We start from the raw sequence: 15,000 nt of genomic DNA on the forward strand, positions 1-15,000 counted from the left end.
TTTACATGTAAACAAACTGTTGCGTCACGGTCCACACTACGGTGAGTTCAAGGACCGCCGAATTTAGTAGGACAAAACGATGTTCACCAAATAGTGTCATCAGTGAAGCATACACACAAACATATTAAATAGTGGTAGTGCTAACAATTAGGAAGGTTTGTCCTCACACACAAAAAACATACTAAAACAAAAAAAAAACATTTTTTCCCCCATCTTTTTCCATTTTCAATCCTTTTATAAAAAAATGCTCCAGGGAGCCACTAGGGCTGCACTAAAGAGTCGCGGGTTGCTGACCCCCGCATTCGATGGAGCCCGCATACCACTAGTGGTACACATACCAGTTTGAGAATCACTGCTCTAGGGCAGGGGTCGGCAACCCAAAATGTTGAAAGAGCCATATTGGACCACAAATACAAAAAAGTTTTTGGAGCCACCAAAAAATTACAAGCCTTATATAAGTGTTATAATGAAGGCAACACAGGACGTAAGTGGCTAATTGGCTATATTAGCCTACTATCAAAATGACTATGTGTCGCAGACTGACACAAATCTTCGTTGACAGAAATGTTGAAATGTAATATTTACTCTACACATTTTTACAACCTCGGAAAACATGAGTAAAACTTCTCAGAGGGTGAGATAACTCCTGGAAATGACTATCCTAGAATGGCCAAAAGGTATAGATGTGTGTGTCCTTCTAATGGATTTATTATAATCTTTGCAAGCCGGGTAACGTTTGCTGTGGTCTGGAACAATATGGCGCACAAACAACTATCAGAAATGCAGCCAATGTTACATACAGATAATGTGTCATGAAACAAAAACAAACTAAACACACAGAGGACATAAGTAAAGGAAAATTAAATGAGCTCAAATATACCCACAATATGTACATACAGCTAGCCTAAATAGCCTGTTAGCATGGATTAGCTTGCAGTCATGCACTGACCAAGTAGCACTCAATAACGTTAACAAAGGTCACCTTTGTGCATTCACGCACAGTATAAAACGTTTGGTGGACAAAACGAGACAAAGAAGGAGTGGCATAGAATATGTCGTTCTCTGGCATCGTTGAATACAGTTATACATGTAAACAAACTACGGTGAGTTCAAGGACCGCCAAAATTGATCGGGCAAAACGGCGCTCGCCAAATACTCTCATCAGAGAATCATGTTTAATACAAACAGTGGCATTTCTAACAATTAGGGAGCTTTGTGTCATGTTTGTCCTCCTACAGAAACCATATTAAAACAAAAATATATATTTTTCCCCCCTATCTTTTTCTATTTTCATACATTTTTGAAAAAGCTTCAGGGAGCCACTAGGGCGGCGCTAAAGACCCCCGCCATAAATGAAGCCCGCATGCCACCACAGTTTGAGAATCACTGCACTAGGGCGGTGTTTTTCAACCACTGTGCCGCGGCACACTCGTGTACCGTGAGATATTGTCTGGTGTGCCGTGCGAAAATGATGCAATTTCACCTAATTGGTTGAAAAACACTGCTCTAGAGAAACATAAACATTGCCTTTATATAAACTAACTCCGCTTTATGTAACGTCCTTCACACTTAAACCTTAGGCTTACAAATATATATATATATATATATATATATATATATATATATATATATATATATATATATATATATATATATATATATATATATATATATATTAGGGCTGCAACAACTAATCGATTAAATCGATTATTAAAATAGTTGCAGATTAATTTAGTCATCGATTCGTTGGATCTATGCTATGCGCATGCACAGAGTTTTTTATTTTTTATTTTTTTATTAAAAAAAAAAAAATTAAATTTTTTTTTTTAATAAACCTTTATAAACTGCAACATTTACAAACAGCTGAGAAACAATAATCAAAATAAGTATGGTGCCAGTATGCTGGGTTTTTTTTCAATAAAATACTGTATAGGATAAAAATGTAGTTTGTCTCTTTTATCCGATTATGAATCAATTAATCGAAGTAATAATCGACAGATTAATCGATTATCAAATTAATCGTTAGTTGCAGCCCTAATATATATATACAGTGAAATTAAAATCGCATTCCAGCTCCACGACGGGGTTGCATGACGGCCACACTGTTGATGCTTTCCAGATACTTTAGAGCAGGGGTCACCAACGCGGTGCCCGCGGGCACCAGGTAGCCCGTAAGGACCAGATGAGTAGCCCGCTGGCCTGTTCTAAAAATAGCTCAAATGGCAGCCTCTTTTTTAAAAATTTTATTTTTTTACTAGCAAGCTGGTCTCGCTTGGCCCGACATTTTTAATTCTAAGAGAGACAAAACTCAAATAGAATTTGAAAATCCAAGAAAATATTTTAAAGACTTGGTCTTCACTTGTTTAAATAAATTCATTATTTTTTTTTACTTTGCTTCTTATAACTTTCAGAAAGACAATTTTAGAGAAAAAATACAACCTTAAAAATGATTTTAGGATTTTTAAACACATATACCTTTTTACCTTTTAAATTCCTTCCTCTTCTTTCCTGACAATTTAAATCAATGTTCAAGTATTTTTTTATTGTAAAGAATAATAAATACATTTTAATTTAATTCTTCATTTTAGCTTCTGTTTTTTCGACGAAGAATATTTGTGAAATATTTCTTCAGACTTATTATGATTAAAATTCAAAAAAATTATTCTGGCAAATCTAGAAAATCTGTAGAATCAAATTTAAATCTTATTTCAAAGTCTTTTGAATTTCTTTTAAAAAAATGTTTCTGGAAAATCTAGAAGAAATAATGATTTGTCTAGCTTGGTCCAATTTGTTATATATTCTAACAAAGTGCAGATTGGATTTTAACCTATTTAAAACATGGCATCAAAATTCTAAGATTAATCTTAATCAGGAAAAAATTACTAATGATGTTCCATAAATTCTTTTTTTAATTTTTTCAAAAAGATTCGAATTAGCTAGTTTTTCTCTTCTTTTTTTCGGTTGAATTTTGAATTTTAAAGAGTCGAAATTGAAGATAAACTATGTTTCAAAATTTAATTGTCATTTCTTTCGTGTTTTCTCCTCTTTTAAACCGTTCAATTAAGTGTAAATAGCGCCCCCCACGACCCCGAAGGGAATAAGTGGTAGAAAATGGATGGATGGATGGATCATTAATTATTAATAATAACACAGAGTTAAAGGTAAATTGAGCAAATTGGCTATTTCTGGCAATTTATTGAAGTGTGTATCAAACTGGTAGCCCTTCGCATTAATCACTACCCAAGAAGTAGCTCTTGCTTTCAAAAAGGTTGGTGACCCCTGCTTTAGAGACAAAAAAGGATCTGCCATATTTTGACAAATGTCCCAGGAAGTTGTTACGAATAAAACCCGGGCAGGGTGTCTAAAACCACTAAAGCGCGATGGCTGATATTCCCCTCAAGGCTATGAAATCCCTACCCCCCTCAAACGCACCCCCTCTTAATACGCCGAACTAAGAAAAGCAAGATCTCCGGTGGATTATCCGAAAGGGGGCGACACGCGAGTGGCCACCTCGTTTAAGCCAATTAGCGGGTGACGTGGGCGTCGCTCACCTGCGCTGCTGCCGCTCTGCGGGACCGCGCCGACGGACAGCTCCATGGCGAAGGGCGGCGAGAGGCGCTCACCACCCTACTTTGGAAGGAAAGGGAACTGCCGCGACTTAGTTCAGACTCCAGGGTTTAATGCCATTATTAACGCCGCTCACGGTCTTAGCCAACCAAGACGGGGCCCTGGCGGAGGACCCGCCCACTATCTTATACTTTATATAGCCAACACTCTCACAGCCGCGCATTGAATAAAGTCGACTTAGCGCATGATAATGGAACTAGGACTTAATCAGCTTTTGCCCAAGGAATAATGAGTCTGCGATTCACTTTGTATTTTTGAACATTTAGGAAGAAAAAAAAAAAAAAAAAAAAAAAAAAGAGGCTCTTCACTTGCCTCGGCATGAAAAAGCAATCTCTTGAGAAGTAAACTGCGACAAAGACGGGAATAATTATGTTCACTCCATTTCCTTGGCTTGGAGCAGTAAAAAAAAAAAAAAAAAAAAAAAAAAAAAAAATTGTTTTCCCCCCCTACTTTCTTTACAACGTGAAGATTATCTACCTCTGATTACCACCAGAGCCGAGGTTGCCTGGCAACACGCAATTAAGAAGTATGCCTGGTGATTGTCTGCGAGGCCTGCCCGTTATCAGATGAAGTTACCCAAGCAACAAATATCAGCTTCATGCAAATGAGTTTGTTGTGCTGCGAGGGTCTTAAAAAAAAATAAAAAAATAAAAAACACAACCTTGGAAAGAAACTGCTGGCTTTTACGCTGCTTTACTCATCTTTTTGACGATTGAAGGAAAGCCTTTTCACCGCATTCATTAATTTACAAGTCGATCCTCCAACCGGAGAACCATTAGAGAGTTTGAAATGATAACAGTAGAAAATTAGTAATCCAGTGGGTAGAAACATAAAAGAGACCCCTTGACTGAACATTCTTGTAAGTAACAATACGGGTTGTACGGTATACCGGTACTAGTATAGTACCGTGATACTCTTGAATCATATTCGGTACTATACCGCCTCTAAAAAGTACAGGTCATCCCCCCACCCCCAGCCCCCGGTCGTCGTCACGTGTCATTGCTGTTTTTTTCACGAGGAGAGGAGCATGTTCGGCAGCGCACAATCACAGAGTACTTACAAGCAGACCCAGTGTGTAGACAGAATCATGTTTGGTACTATACCGCCTCTAAAAAGTACCGGTACCCCACCCCCCCCCCGATGTCAACGCGTCATTGCTGTTTTTTTATACGAGCAGAGGAGCATGTTCGGCAGCGCATAATCACTGAGTACTTACAAGCAGACACAGTGTGTAGACAGAATCATATTTGGTACTATACCGCCTCTAAAAAGTACCGGTACCCCATCCCCCCCGACGTCAACGCGTCATTGCTGTTTTTTTTACGAGCAGAGGAGCATGTTCGGCAGCGCACAATCACAGAGTACTTACAAGCAGACACAGTGTGTAGACAGAATCATATTTGGTACTATACCGCCTCTAAAAAGTACCGGTCCCCCATCCCCCCGACGTCAACGCGTCATTGCTGTTTTTTTTTACGAGCAGAGGAGCATGTTCGGCAGCGCACGATCACAGAGTACTTACAAGCAGACACAGTGTGTAGACAGAATCCTATTTGGTACTATACCGCCTCTAAAAAGTACCGGTCCTGTCACGATCAGGGGGTCGCAGCTTGCTGCGCGGTTGTTCTCCCAATGCAAAGGAACGGCTCCGGACGAAGGCGTAAGGTAGGAAGTGATTTATTTATCATAAATCATCCAATAAACAAAAACAACAAGGATGCGTGCAGAGCGCACGGGAAGTTAAGGAACTTATTACTTAGCATAGACAAAAGACAAGGAACACTAGAACTCAAAAACTCACGTGACAAGTGCATGGAGCAAACACAATGAGAGCAGGACGAGTGACTGGCAAAGGCAACTTAAATAATGCCTCTGATTAGCGCTCGGGAAGCAGGTGAGCGGGCGAGCACTAATCAGAGACAGGTGCACACAAAGAGTGACCATGACAACCAAAACAAACTCACAGGAGCACAACAAATAACAAAAGGAGTCCAAAATTAACAGAAAACACAAAAACATGATCCGGACCATGGATCATGACAGGTCCCCCATCCCCCCCCCGACGTCAACGCGTCATTGCTGGTTTTTTTACGAGCAGAGGAGCATGTTCGGCAGCGCACGATCACTGAGTACTTACAAGCAGACACAGTGTGGAGACAGAATCATATTTGGTACTATACCGCCTCTAAAAAGTACCGGTCCCCCACCCCCCCCGACGTCAACGCGTCATTGCTGGGTTTTTTTACGAGCAGAGGAGCATGTTCGGCAGCGCACGATCACAGAGTACTTACAAGCAGACACAGTGTGTAGACAGAATCATATTTGGTACTATACCGCCTCTAAAAAGTACCGGTCCCCCACCCCCTCCGACGTCAACGCGTCATTGCTGTTTTTTACACGAGCAGAGGAGCATGTTCGGCAGCGCACAATCACAGAGTACTTACAAGCAGACACAGTGTGTAGACAGAATCATATTTGGTACTATACCGCCTCTAAAAAGTACCGGTCCCCCATCATCCCCCGACGTCAACGCGTCATTGCTGTTTTTTTTTCGAGCAGAGGAGCATGTTCGGCAGCGCACAATCACAGAGTACTTACAAGCAGACACAGTGTGGAGACAGAATCATATTTGGTACTATACCGCCTCTAAAAAGTACCAAGTACAGGAGCGTATCTAGTCGATACTACTATGATTACATCAACATTTTTTAGCATCACAACATATTCTTTTTTTAATTTTTTAATTTTAATTATGTTTATAAACTCAGGAAATACGTTCCAGGACACATGAGGACTTTGAATATGACCAAGTAACTACTTGGTATCGGATTGATACCCAAATTTGTGGTATCATCCAAAACTAATGAAAAAAGCATCCAAACAACAGAAGAATAAGTGATTATTTACATTTTAACAGAAGTGTAGATAGAACATGTTAAAAGAGAAAGTAAGCAGATATTAACAGTAAATGAATGAGTAGATTAATAATTCATTTTCTACCACTTGTCCTTAATAATGTTGACAAAATAATAGAATGATAAATGACACAATTTGTTACTGCATACGTCAACAGACTAATTAGGAGCCTTTGTTTGTTTAGTTACTACTAAAAGAAAAGTTGTCCGGTATGCTCACTATTTTATTTAAGGACAAAATTGCAATAAGAAACATATGTTTAATGCACCCTAAGATTTTTTGTTAGAATAAAGCCAAATTTTTTGTGGTCCCCTTTATTTAGAAAAGTATCGAAAAGTACTGAAAAGGATCGAAATACATGTTGGTACCGGTACCAAAATATTGGAATCGGGACAACACTAGTAGCAATTATGAAAGATGAATAAAAAAAAAAGTGTTTTAGTGTTTAGCTCAGTGGCCATGAAGAAAATTGCATGCTAAAACCTGTTTTTTGCAGGTCAATAAAAGCAAAAATAAAAGTATGCATTTAATACATTTTTAAAAGAAAGAAGCGGTAGTTAAGTTCTAATGCAGGGGTCACCAACCTTTTTGAAAGCAAGAGCTACTTCTTGGGTAGTGATTAATGCGAAGGGCTACCAGTTTGATACACACTTCAATAAATTGCCAGAAATAGCCAATTTGCTCAATTTACCTTTAACTCTATGTTATTATTAATAATTAGTGATATTTACACTTAATTGAACGGTTTAAAAGAGGAGAAAACACGAAAAAAAATGACAAATAAATTTTGAAACATATTTTATCTTCAATTTCGACTCTTTAAAATTCAAAATTCAACCGAAAAAAAGAAGAGAAAAACTAGCTAATTCGAATCTTTTTGAAAAAATAAAAAAAATAATTCATGGAACATCATTAGTAATTTTTCCTGATTAAGATTAATTTTAGAATTTCGATGACATGTTTTAATTAGGTTAAAATCCAATCTGCACTTTGTTAGAATATATAACAAATTGGACCAAGCTATATTTCTAACAAAGACAAATCATTATTTCTTCTAGATTTTCCAGAACAAAAATTTTAAAAGAAATTCAAAAGACTTTGAAATAAGATTTAAATTTGATTCCACAGATTTTCTAGATTTGCCAGAATAATTTTTTTGAATTTTAATCATAAGTTTGAAGAAATATTTCACAAATATTCTTCGTCGAAAAAACAGAAGCTAAAATGAAGAATTAAATTAAAATGTATTTATTATTCTTTACAATAAATAAAAAAAATGTACTTGAACATTGATTTAAATTGTCAGGAAAGAAGAGGAAGGAATTTAAAAGGTAAAAAGGTATATGTGTTTAAAAATCCTAAAATCATTTTGAAGGTTGCATTTTTTTTCTAAAATTATCTTTCTGAAAGTTATAAGAAGCAAAGTAAAAAAATTAATGAATTTATTTAAACAAGTGAAGACCAAGTCTTTAAAATATTTTCTTGGATTTTCAAATTCTATTTGAGTTTTGTCTCTCTTAGAATTAAAAATGTCGGGCAAAGCGAGGCCAGCTTGCTAGTAAATAAATAAAATTTAAAAAATAGAGGCAGCTCACTGGTAAGTGCTGCTATTTGAGCTATTTTCAGAACAGGCCAGCGGGCTACTCATCTGGTCCTTACGGGCTACCTGGTGCCCGCGGGCACCACGTTGGTGACCCCTGTTCTAATGTCACCGACGTGACAAACCACCGGCAAACGACTTGTGAATTAAACAGCAAGGCGACTGCAAACAGGCAAGGTGTCTATAAAAACAGATTCCTGTAATAGCCTATAGAAGCGTGGATCCAATTAGGCTGATTGGATTTGAAGGCGGTTAAGCACCCGATTAGGAGAGAGTGCGGCGTAAAATAGAGTGACAGCAATGTGTACCTCGGGGGAAATAAGTTGGATGTTCTGTTTTTGACTTGGACTTACTCCCTTTTGGTTAAGTCTACAAAAGAATGCAGAGTTTTTATGAATTTGTGAGTAGTTTTTCACGAAAATCCTGAAACTGGTTGGTTGCTCACTAGACTAAATAATTGAGAACTGTCAAAGTAAAGCTGGCAATGCGATAAAAGAGGTAAACATTACTTGTGTCAGGCGTGGTGGTCATGGTAGAGACGATGACAGGTGGACCAGTGCGCCGCCCGACCAGCTTGTTGTTGTTGTTGTTGAAGCTCTGCGCTTGGAGAGTGGAGGAAGAATTCGCGGGGGCGATGTTATTCTCAGGAGCGACACTCATCCCTTTCCGTAGAAGTTGTGGGCTGTGGAGGGGGCTCGGAGCCGCGATCGGGGATGCTAGAGGAAGGTTGGGGGCCCGTTTCATAAGCTCCATGGGTGAGTAAGACCCGGAGAAGGTTTTGGGGGCAGCTCCAGGGGTGACCGGGGCGCGCGGAGGCTGTTGGCCAAGAGCAGACATGGCTAAACCAGTGTGGGCGTTGTACATAGAGAAGGGTCTTCCCTGTGTCGCAGCATTGCTGTATCCGACAGGGCTGACTGGGAACGCTCCAGTTGTCAGGGGACGAGATCCTGGATAGGTGGCGGTCTCCAGCAGGTGTTGGGATGGAGCGGTGCTGGGTCTTCTTCCGAGAAACTCTCCCATTCTGGGGGATACGGTTTGAATAGCGGAGGGAGGTTGCTGCATCAGACCCGGATCCATGCTCAAACCTTGGGGCTGCATGTAAAAGTCATTGCAATGGCTGAAGCTGTTGGATCGGGTGCGAGTCGCAGCCCCGCCGGTTTTGTAACCGAGCACCATACGGGAAAGAACGCGGGCCTGAGCCAAGTTTGGGGCTACGGAGCGAATGTCATGGTCCTCCATCATCCCCAGCATTGGAGAGGAATCGAACCCATGTTGCAGCAGGAGGGTGATGGTGCTCTCAGCCAGACCTTCTGCTCGTAAAAGGGCCAAAAAGGCAGGGTCCACCATCTTCTTGGGGTCTGTGGCGCTGGGATGGTGAGGAGGCAAGTTGGAGGACATGCCAGCTGTGGCAGCCATCATTGCTGAGCTGGGATCATAGCTGGGGTCATAAGGAAGTCTGTGGGAGGCCACCGCCCCATAAGCACGAGGAAGAGCTCCGTCCATTCCCTGAGAAGCTGGGTCCACCACGGAACTGGTGGCAGCTGACTGACGTGGATCCAAGGAAAAACTGCTGGAATTGTTTAATGTTTGTTGAGCAGAGACAGATGGTTGCTCAGCAGCATAAGTAGAGAGAGAGGTCTGAGGTCCGTAGACTGCAGTAGAAGGAGAGCTGCCTGCAATACGCTGCGCGTCTAAGATAATCTTAGATCCCAGAGTTTGCCTGTACAAACGGCTCAGCTCATGAACAGGAAGAGGAGGAGGTGGGGGAGGAGGTGGTGGGGGATGAGGCATGGGGATAGGTGTAGAACTCGAGGCTTGTACAGTAGGTGTGGCCCTTCCATGTGTTTGATCCCAAGAAGGCCTCAACCCGGTCATGCCGGGCCCATAATGCAAGGGTGATCTTGAGAGCAGGTGCTGGTCGTCCCTATAAAACCCCGACTCTTCTTTGGGTGGTTGGCCATTTAAGCTGCCGTCATCCTGGATGTAACCATGAAGTGGTCCAGAGCCCAGGTAAAGGCTGTTGTTGAAATGAGGCTTCCTCATGACTTGCTGTCCTTGTCCTTGAACCTCAAGATCCAGGTGATGTGGAAAGCCTCGTCCACCTTCTCCTCCAGTCAATGCCAAGGAAGTCTGAGGGTCAGCAATGGTACCACAGTAGTGGCAACGACTTGCAGCTTTGTCTATCTGGCCTTCAATCCATTCTAGACCGCCCTGGTCCAGAGAGCCACCAAAACACAACCGCTCGCTTGAGTTAGGCATGAGTGAAGACCAAATAGGACACCTAACTATAGGAGTGGAAAATAGAACTAGGTGTTGCGTTTCAAGTCTCCAATTACACTAACGCCTATCAAAAAGGGAGGAGTGGATGCAAGCATCACCTGATCTGCAGTTCCAGGTCCCCCCTTCTACCTTCAACTTTAAGTCTATGCTATCATGTAGCTCCCTGCTGGCTCCAGACTAAATAATTAATCCCTTGTAACTTTAGAGGATTAGAAAGGCACAACAATGCAAATTAACATTTTAAAAACACCACATTTGGGATGAGGCACTTTCAAACTTTAGCGGGGTTAATGCTTGTGCAAACAAGGACAGGCTGTCCAAGAAATTGGGATAAAACACATGCAGGACAATGCAGGGAAGACTGAGACACACTAATCCAAGCAGACCATTGGGGAAGGCAGTCATCCACGCAAGTTGCCACAAGGGGATTACTAGCCAACTAAAACCCTCTTAAATCCTTCGCTCCCCGTGACAACACTGGACCAGATCGTAAGCTGCTGACGAACCCTGGAGCAAAGTTAATTTTTTTGATGTATAGGTTGTCTCGAGAGAAGATCATCAAAATTGGTTGAAGTCAGGGCTTCTCAAATAATGGGGCAGAGCCTCCTGGGGGGTCAGGGTAAAGTGTCAGGTTGGCCTTGAGAGGCAGGTAGACTCTTTCATACTTGATGATGCACAATCCTCCAGATAGGTGGCAGCAGTGCTCAAATGATTCAACAAGCTGACCAGGACATATGACTAAGTAGACGTAGCCCCTGGGTTTACCAGGAATCAGGTAGGTAATGAGGATACAGTATATCCTTAAGTAGAATAAGCTCTTGTTAGCAAGTGCTAGTCCACAACTATATTGGCACATGAAGATAAATGAAATATTTTCAGGTTGTCAATGGTATTTCAATTCGGGGGGAGGTGAATTTCCCCTAAGAGGACACACCAAACTAATTGAGAACCACTGTTCTTAGATAATGTTAGGATGTGAATAAGCTATCTTCTTTTTTTTGAAACACTACACACTTCTGTGATGCCTGTGCTATTATTTTCCTGACAAATAAACCACACGGTGGCGTTGTTGACCCCCGTAAGTCGGATCGACGTGAAATTTCAAAGCACGTCGATAAGGTGAAGTTAAGGTGTTTGGCAAAATCTCAGCAAAATTGGTATGCACCCTTAAGTGACTGACAAGCCCATGTGTGTAAAATTCTAGCAAGACTGGTTGAAAAACAGATAAACCTTTTTGCAGTCGCAGATGTCTTTAAGTCATTGACCGTTTGGCCAATGCAGGGGTGTCCAAACTACGGCCCGCAGGCCAACTGCGTCTTCAGTTTGGCCTATGAGCCGGCACGTGTTCAACAAGCAATCAGGCCAGGTCAGTGTTTACATATTAAACGTACATATCTGACATGGAGTGACCATGGAGTGTACTTCCTAGATACCCTATGTGCAACATTTACTTATATGACCCAATCCAAACAACCTTCCTTAGTCATGGCGCAGGAAAAAAAAATCAACCATCGCAAAAAGTCAACACATGGACATTCACAATGTGAACGACTCAGTCCACTCACCATGGAATGTACTTCCTAGATACCACATGCGCAACATTGACTTATATGACCCAATCCAAACAACCTTCCTTAGTCATGGCGCAGAAAAAAACATTCAACCAGCGCAAAAAGTCAACACATGGACATTCACAACGTGAACAACTCAGGCCAGTGACCATGGAGTGTACTTCCTAGATACCCCAATACCCCATGTGCAACATTTACTTATATGACCCAATCCAAACAACCTTCCTTAGTCATGGCACAGGAAAACAATTTCAACCAGCGCAAAAAGTCAACACTTGGACCTTCACAACGTGAACGACTCAGGCCAGTGACCATGGAGTGTACTTCCTAGATACCACATGCGCAACATTGACTTATATGACCCAATCCAAACAACCTTCCTTAGTCATGGCGCAGAAAAAAACATTCAACCAGCGCAAAAAGTCAACACATGGACATTCACAACGTGAACAACTCAGGCCAGTGACCATGGAGTGTACTTCCTAGATACCCCAATACCCCATGTGCAACATTTACTTATATGACCCAATCCAAACAACCTTCCTTAGTCATGGCACAGGAAAACAATTTCAACCAGCGCAAAAAGTCAACACTTGGACATTCACAACGTAAACGACTCAGGCCAGTGACCACGGAGTGTACTTCCTAGATACCCTATGTGCAACATTTACTTATATGACCCAATCCAAACAACCTTCCTTAGTCATGGCGCAGGAAAAAAATTCAACCAGCGCAAAAAGTCAACACTTGGACATTCACAAATTAATTAATTAAAAAGAACAATAATAAACACTGGTAAATGTGTAACTAAACATTCATATTTTTGTACAGGCAGAATTTTTGTTGCAATAGGTTTGGGAGTTACACGATCATATTATTATTATTATTTTTATCCACCCATCCATTCATTTTCTACCGCTTGTGTGTCTCGGTGTCGCAGAGGTGTCTGGACCCTATTATTATTATTATTATTATTATTAATATTACATTCTTACAAGAGAAAAGATTTAAAAAGTAAGAAAAAGGAGAGAAGAAAAAAAAACTAACAGTAAAAATTTTACAAAAAATAACAAAACATCAGAGGGTAATGTCATGGCGCAGAAAAAACATTCAACCAGCGCAAAAAGTCAACACATGGACATTCACAACGTAAACGACTCAGGCCAGTGACCATGGAATGTACTTCCTAGATACCACATGTGCAACATTTACTTACATGACCCAATCCAAACAACCTTCCTTAGTCATGGCGCAGAAAAAAACATTCAACCAGCGCAAAAAGTCAACACTTGGACATTCACAATGTAAATGACTCAGGCCAGTGACCACGGAGTGTACTTCCTAGATACCCCATGTGCAACATTAACTTATATGACCCAATCCAAACAACCTCCCTTAGTCATGGCGCAGAAAAAAACATTCAACCAGCGCAAAAAGTCAACACTTGGACATTCACAATGTAAATGACTCAGTCCACTGACCATGGAATGTACTTCCTAGATACCCCATGTGCAACATTAACTTATATGACCCAATCCAAACAACCTCCCTTAGTCATGGCGCAGAAAAAAACATTCAACCAGCGCAAAAAGTCAACACATGGACATTCACAACGTGAACGACTCAGGCCAGTGACTATGGAGTGTACTTCCTAGATACCCCATGTGCAACATTTACTTATATGACCCAATCCAAACAACCTTCCTTAGTCATGGCACAGGAAAAAAAATTCAACCAGTGCAAAAATTCAACACAAACGGTTACACATAACACAACCTGCTCACTGAACTTTGTGGATATAATAAAAAAACAGCCAACCACATTAAAACATTCAAAATTCCACCCATTTATGTCCATTGCAAGGCATGATAAATGTGATTGGAAACCAGCTGATAAGTTTGCAAGTGGACAGCTTTGTATTTTCTTCCTAGTCCTTTTCGAAAATGTCGTAATGACAAACTGGAATTATGTGATGTAGCATATCGTAACTGTAACCATAACCACAATCCATCCATCCATTTTCTACCGCTTGTCCCTTTCGGGATCGCTGCATTCGGCTATTTCTACATAATAAAAGAGACAGAAGGGGGTCGGAGTGGGGGGGAGTTTTTTCTTTTAAAGACAAGTCTCTTGAGATAGTCTGGAAGCGACAGCTTGAAAGAGACGGGCTAAATGTATTGTTTGACAGGAATCACTTTGTGTGTCGACTAGGTTAGAACGCCTGTCATGCCTGGGCTTCTTTTCAGTGATGCAATCATGGCATGAGAGTGACTTATTTTGCAAAACAAGCCACTGGAACAAATTGGGATCAATTAACTAGGTCATAACAAATGCAAGGAAATGAAGTCGCTGTTTTAGCAGTCATTTCAGCCAAGGTATTTTCCATGGTTTGTGTTTTAGTCTTTTGTAGTTTATCTGCTTTAATGGCTAATCTTTTATTATTTTAAACACTGATCTGTACTGTCGCACTTTAAGAGCTATTCAAATGAAAAGTACATAACAGATACAATCTATTATTAGTACTTATTATTTTCTGGCGGGCATTGTCCTACTCTATTCAGTGGTCCTTGAACACGCCGTAAAAACACCTCTGAGTGTAGCACAATCACGCTGTACTTAGAGAGCACAGCTTGTAGGTTTAATGTGCACAATTGAATATCTCAGTTGAGACAGAAATATGTTTGTACAAGTCTAGATTAGGTTTGCCTTTTCTTAATGGGGAAAGACGTTAATGTCTCTTGTTTTTTTTTTTAGTATTTAAGCTATCCAGCTGGCGCCAGTCAGTCCGTGAGTTTATCAAAGTGCACTTATTTATTGTGTTTTTTCGATCATTTTAATTTAAAACAGTAATACCATATTTTCCACTCACCTTTTGTTTATTTTTGGTTCAAGCATTAGACACCTTTTTACCTGCACGCTGCCTACCGCTGTTTCCGACATCTACAAAGCAATTAGCTATCGGCTGCCACCTACTGATATGGAACAGTATTACACGGTTACTCTGCC

At 40.7% G+C, this 15,000-nt stretch overlaps 1 pseudogene; it reads right to left on the minus strand.

Annotated features, from left to right (window-relative positions):
• The window catches only part of LOC133655322 (uncharacterized), an 87,293-nt pseudogene extending 76,922 nt beyond the window's left edge, over positions 1 to 10,371 (minus strand).
• Between the last annotated feature and the right edge of the window lie 4,629 nt (positions 10,372 to 15,000).

The sequence above is a fragment of the Entelurus aequoreus genome, linkage group LG08, assembly GCF_033978785.1.
Source record: "Entelurus aequoreus isolate RoL-2023_Sb linkage group LG08, RoL_Eaeq_v1.1, whole genome shotgun sequence".
NCBI lineage: Eukaryota > Metazoa > Chordata > Actinopteri > Syngnathiformes > Syngnathidae > Entelurus > Entelurus aequoreus.